The following is a 6,466-nucleotide window of genomic DNA, read 5'->3' on the forward strand; positions in this document are numbered from 1 at the left end:
TGGTGCCCTATTTAATGTGAATGCAGCTGTCTTTAATTCATAACCCCAAAACCATAATGGTAAATCGGTAAGAGACATCATCGATCGCACCATATCTAATAAAGTACGGTTATGGCGTTTGGACACACCATTACGCTGTGGTGTTCCAGGTGGCGTGAGTTGCGAAACTATTCCACATTGTTTCAAATGAAGACCAAACTCGTAACTCAAATATTCATCTCCGCGATCAGATCGTAGAAACTTTATTTTCTTGTTACGATGATTTTCCACTTCACTCTGAAATTTTTTGAACTTTTCAAATCTTATGTTTCATCAAGTAGATATACCCATATCTGCTCAAATCATCTGTGAAGGTCAGAAAATAATGATACCCGCCGCGAGCCTCAACACTCATTGGACCGTATACATCAGTATGTATTATTTCCAACAAGTCAGTTGCTCGCTCCATTGTTCCGGAGAACGGAGTCTTAGTCATCTTGCCCATGAGGCATGGTTCACAAGCATCAAGTGATTCCAAAAGCCCATCAGTATGGACTTTCTTCATGCGCTTTACACCAATATGACCTAAACGGCAGTGCCACAAATAAGTTGCACTATCATTATTAACTTTGCATCTTTTGGCATCAATATTATGTGTATCACTGTGATCGAGATTCAGTAAACCATTTACATTGGATGTAAGACCATAGATGGTTTTCTTCATGTAAACAGAACAACAATTATTCTCAGATTTAAATGAATAACCGCATCGCAATAAACATAATCCAATCATATTTATGCTCAATGCAAACACCAAATAACATTTATTTAGTTCCAATACTAATCCCGGAGGAAAAGGGAGTGTGCGATGGTGATCTTATCAACCATGGAATCACTTCCAACTCACATCATCACCTTGCCCTTAACTAGTCTCTGTTTATTTTGCAACTCCCGTTTCGAGTTACTACTCTTAGCAACTGAACCAGTATCAAATACTGAGGGTTTGCTATAAACACTAGTAAAGTACACATAAATAACATGTATATCAAATATACCTTTGTTCACTTTTGCCATCCTTCTTATCCGCCAAGTATCTAGGGTAGTTCCACTTCCAGTGACCATTTACTTTGCACTAGAAGCACTCAGTTTCAGGCTTAGATCTAGCTTTGGGCTTCTTCATGGGAGTGGCAACTTGCTTGTCATTCTTCTTGAAGTTCCCTTTCTTTCCCTTGCCCTTTTACTTGAAACTAGTGGTCTTGTCAACTATCAACACTTGATGCTTTTCTTGATTTCTACCTTCGCTGATTTCAGCATCACAAAGAGCTCGGGAATTGTCTTGTTCATCCCTTGCATATTATAGTTCATCACGAAGTTCTAGTAACTTGGTGATAGTGACTAGAGAACTTTGTCAATCACTATCTTATCTGGAAGATTAACTCCCACTTGATTCAAGTGATTGTAGTACTCAGACTTTCTAAGCACATGCTCACTTGTTGAGTTATTCTCCTCCATCTTGTAGGAAAAATACTTGTCAGAGGTCTCATACCTCTCGACTCAAGCATGAGTCTGAAATACAAATTTCAGCTCTTGGAACATCTTATATGCTCCGTGTCGTTCAAAACGTTTTTGAAGTCCCGGTTCTAAGCTGTAAAGCATGGTGCACTAAACTATCAAGTAGTCTTCATACCGAGCTTGCCAAATGTTCATAACGTCTGCATCTGCTCCTGCAATAGGTCCATCACCTAGCGGTGCATCAAGGACATAATACTTCTGTGCAGCAATGAGGATAATCCTAAGATCATGGAGCTAGTCCGCATAATTGCTACTAACATCTTTCAACTTATTTTTCTCTAGGAACATATCAAAAATAAAATAGGGGAGCTATACGCGAGCTATTGATCTACAACAACATAGATATGCAAAATACTATCAGGTACTAAGTTCATGATAAATTAAAGTTCAATTAATCATATTACTTAAGGACTCCCACTTAGATAGACATCCCTCTAATCATCTAAGTGATCACGTGATCCATATCAACTAAACCATGTCCGATCATCACGTGAGGTGGAGTAGTTTTCAACGGTGAACATTACTATGTTGATCATATCTACTATATGATTCACGTTCGACCTTTCGGTCTCAGTGTTCCGAGGCCATATCTGCATATGCTAGGCTCGTCAAGTTTAACCCGAGTATTCTGCATGTACAAAAATGGCTTGCACCCGTTGTATGTGAACGTAGAGCTTATCACACTCGATCATCATGTGGTGTCTCAGCATGAAGAACTGTCACAACGGTGCATACTCAGGGAGAACACTTATACCTTGAAATTTTAGTAAGGGACCATCTAATAATGCTACCATCGTACTAAGCAAAATAAAATGCATAAAAGATAAACATCACATGTAATCGAAATATGTGACATGATATGGCCATCATCATCTTGTGCCTTTGATCTCCATCTCCAAAGCACCGTCATGATCTCCATCGTCACCGGCATGACACCATGATCTCCACCATGTTGATCTCTATCAACATGTCGTCACATGGTCGTCTCGCCAACTATTGCTTTTGCAACTATTGCTATCGCATAGCGATAAAGTAAAGCAATTATATGGCGCTTGCATCTTATGCAATAAAGAGACAATCATAAGGCTCCTGCCAGTTGCCGATGTCTTTAACAAAACATGATCATCTTGTACAACAATTTATATCTCATCACATCTTGACCATATCACATCACAACAAGCCCAGCAAAAACAAGTTAGACGTCCTCTACTTTGTTATTGCAAGTTTTACGTGCCTGCTACGGGATTCTAGCAAGGACCGTTCTTACCTACGCATCAAAACCACAACGATCTTTCGTCAAGTGTGTTGTTTTAACCTTCAACAAGGACCGGGTGTAGTCAAACTCGATTCAACTAAAGTTGGAGAAACAGACACCCGCCAGCCACCTGTGTGCGAAGCACATCGGTAGAACCGGTCTCATGAACGTGGTCATGTAATGTTGGTCCGGGCCGCTTCATCCAACAATACCGCCAAATCAAAGTAAGACATTGTTGGTAAGCAGTATGACTATTATCGCCCACAACTCTTTGTGTTCTACTCGTGCATATAACATCTACGCATAGACCTGGCTCGGATGCCACTGTTGGGGAATGTAGTATTTCAAAAAAATGCCTACGATCATGCAAGATCTATCTAGTAGAAGCATAGCAATGAGCGGGGAGAGTGTTTCCACGTACCCTCGTAGATCAAAAGCGGAAGCGTTTAGTAACGCGGTTGATGTAGTCGAATGTCTTCGCGATCCAACCAATCCAAGTACCGAATGTGCGGCACCTCCGTGTTCAGCACACGTTCAGCTCGATGACGTCCCTAGTACTCTTGATCAAGTTGAGGCCAAGGGAGAGTTCCATCAGCACGACAGCGTGGTGACGGTGATGATGAAGCTACTGGCGCAGGGCTTCACCTAAGCACTACAACGATATAACTGAGGTGTGTAACTATGGAGGGGGGCACCGCACACGGCTAAGAGATTGTCTGTTGTCCTCTGGGTTGCCCCCTTGGCCACGTATATAAAGGATGGAGGAGGAGGAGACCGACCTAGGAGGGGCGCGCCTATAGGGGGAGTCCAACTAGGATTCCCAATCCTAGTTGGAGTCCCCTTCCTTTTACAAGAGGGGAGAGAGGGAAGGAGTAGGAGAGGAAGAAGGAAAGAGAGGGGGCGCTGCCCCCTCCCTAGTCCAATTCGGACTTGCCATGGGGGGGGGCGCAGCCACCCCTTGAGGCCTTTCTCTCCTTTCCTGTATGGCCCATTAAGGCCCACTACTTCCCCCGGCGAATTCTCGTAACTCTTCGGTACTCCGAAAAATACCCGAACCACTCAGAACCTTTCCGATGTCCGAATATAGCCTTCCAATATATCGATATTTACGTCTCAACCATTTCGAGACTCCTCGTCATGTCCATGATCTCATCCGGGACTCCGAACAAACTTTGGTCATCAAATCACATAACTCATAATACAAATCATCATTGAACGTTGTGCGGACCCTACGGGTTCGAGAACTATGCAGACATGACCGAGACACATATCCGGTCAATAACCAATAGCGGAACCTGAATACTCATATTGGCTCCTACATATTTTACGAAGATCTTTATCGGTCAAACTGCATAACAACATATGTTGTTCTCTTTGTCATCGGTATGTTACTTCCCCAAGATTCGATCGTCGGTATCATCATACCTAGTTCAATCTCGTTACCGGCAAGCCTCTTTACTCATTCCGTAATGCATCATCCCGCAACTAACTCATTAGTCACATTGCTTGCAAGGCTTTATAGTGATGTGCATTATCGAGAGGGCCCAGAGATACCTCTCCGACAATCGGAGTGACAAATCCTAATCTCGATCTATGCCAACTCAACAAACACCATCGGAGACACCTGTAGAGCATCTTTATAGTCACCCAGTTACGTTTTGACGTTTGATAGCACACTAAGTGTTCCTCCGGTATTCGGGAGTTGTATAATCTCATAGTCATAGGAACATGTATAAGTCATGAAGAAAGCAATATCAATAAACTAAACTGTCATAGTGCTAAGCTTAATGGATGGGTCTTGTCCATCACATCATTCTCTAATGATGTGATCTCGTTCATCAAATGACAACACATGTCTATGCTAGGAAACTTAACCATCTTTGATTAACGAGCTAGTCTAGTAGAGGCATACTAGGGACACTCTGTTTGTCTATGTATTCACACATGTACTAAGTTTCCGGTTAATACAATTCTAGCATGAATAATAAACATTTATCATGATATATGGAAATATAAATAACAACTTTTATTATTGCCTCTAGGGCATATTTCCTTCAGCTGCATCACCCTTTCCTCTTCAAGGGAAAAACCAACGCAAGCACAAGAGGTTGCAACCCTTCCTTCCCTCTCCCCCCGTCTTTCCTTCCCCCTTCTTCTTACAAGGAAAGGGGGCGCAAGGCAAGGCAGCAGCCCTAGGGCTGCCGCTAGGTCTCTTGGGGCGCCCTAGAGGCTGCCTCCTCCCCTCCCACCTATATATACATGGGTAGGGGGCGCCACACAAGGACACACAACATTGTCTTAGCCGTGTGCGGCGCCCCCGTCCATCGTTTACTCCGTCGGTCATATTTTCGTAGTGCTTAGGCGAAGCCCTACGGAGATTGCATCACCATCACCGTCACCACGCCATCGTGCTGCCGGAACTCATCTACAACTTCACCCGTCTTGCTGGATCAAGAAGGTGAGAATGTCACCGAGCTAAACGTGTGCAGAACACGGAGGTGCCGTGCTTCGGTACTAGATCGGTTGGAGAGCGAAGAAAGTTCGACTACATCAACCGCGTTGTGAAACGCTTCCGCTTACGGTCTACGAGGGTACGTAGACATACTATCCCCCTCGTTGCTATGCATCTTCATGGATAAATCATTGTGTGTGCGTAGAATTATTTTTTTGTCTTTCCATGCAACGATTCCCAACACTAACAACACTTGAGCTAATCTTAGAGGCAAGACTAGGAATATATTTTCACCGTTTATCATTCCACATGTGCATATGAGTTCTCCACTGAATCGCATATTTCAGGATTATAGCAGTTATAGCATAGAATATATCAACTCTTAATTATGAATATGAAAATATAATAATGCAATATTATTACCTCTAGGACATATTTCTAACACCAAAAGTGTCAATGGGCTGGAATCATATTGGACGACCCACTTGAGCCTAATGGGTTGAATTCGAAAAGGCCATAACGGGTCGGGCGTACCTAGGTCGTAAATGGGCTATATGCAAACATGACGTTAATAGGCTTTCAATGGGTTGGCCCGCTAACTTTTGATCAAGTCAAGTGGGTCGGCCTTTTTAACATAAATGGGCCACCTGTCGATGTTTCATAAGCGCATATCCTCCATTGGTTGGATGACATCTGTCGCAATGCATAGCTGACGTGTGGTACCATTGGCGGATGAGAAATTAACACGTGAGAAATTGTCATTGATCATGGTTGTTAACGGGTATCAGGTCTAAAACCGGCTCCTGGTAGCTTAACTGTGGTCCATTATGGTGGTTACCACGTGTCATTTACCCTTGACAAAACCACTTCCATGACATGCCATTTATTATCACGGAAGTGAACACTTCCGTGATGATAAATGGATTATTGTGATGGAACACTTCCACGACTGAACAGGTATGACTATCTTGATTCTGGCATAAAATTGTTATGGATATACATGTGTGACCGAAAACATGGCCTACTATGACAAACACGTATTATCACATAAGTATTTTTTTTGTAGTGCATGGTGTAGCTTGATTTCCATATCCAAGTAAACGCATCAACTGCATGTACCTCAGAGAAGCAATGGTTATATAATTTATTTGCTCTGAATTCAGGCGCTCCCCAAACACAACACCAAGAGTCCTTGATAACGCTTCTAG

Source organism: Triticum dicoccoides, chromosome 4B (assembly GCF_002162155.2).
Source record: "Triticum dicoccoides isolate Atlit2015 ecotype Zavitan chromosome 4B, WEW_v2.0, whole genome shotgun sequence".
In the NCBI taxonomy this organism is placed as follows: Eukaryota; Viridiplantae; Streptophyta; class Magnoliopsida; order Poales; family Poaceae; genus Triticum; species Triticum dicoccoides.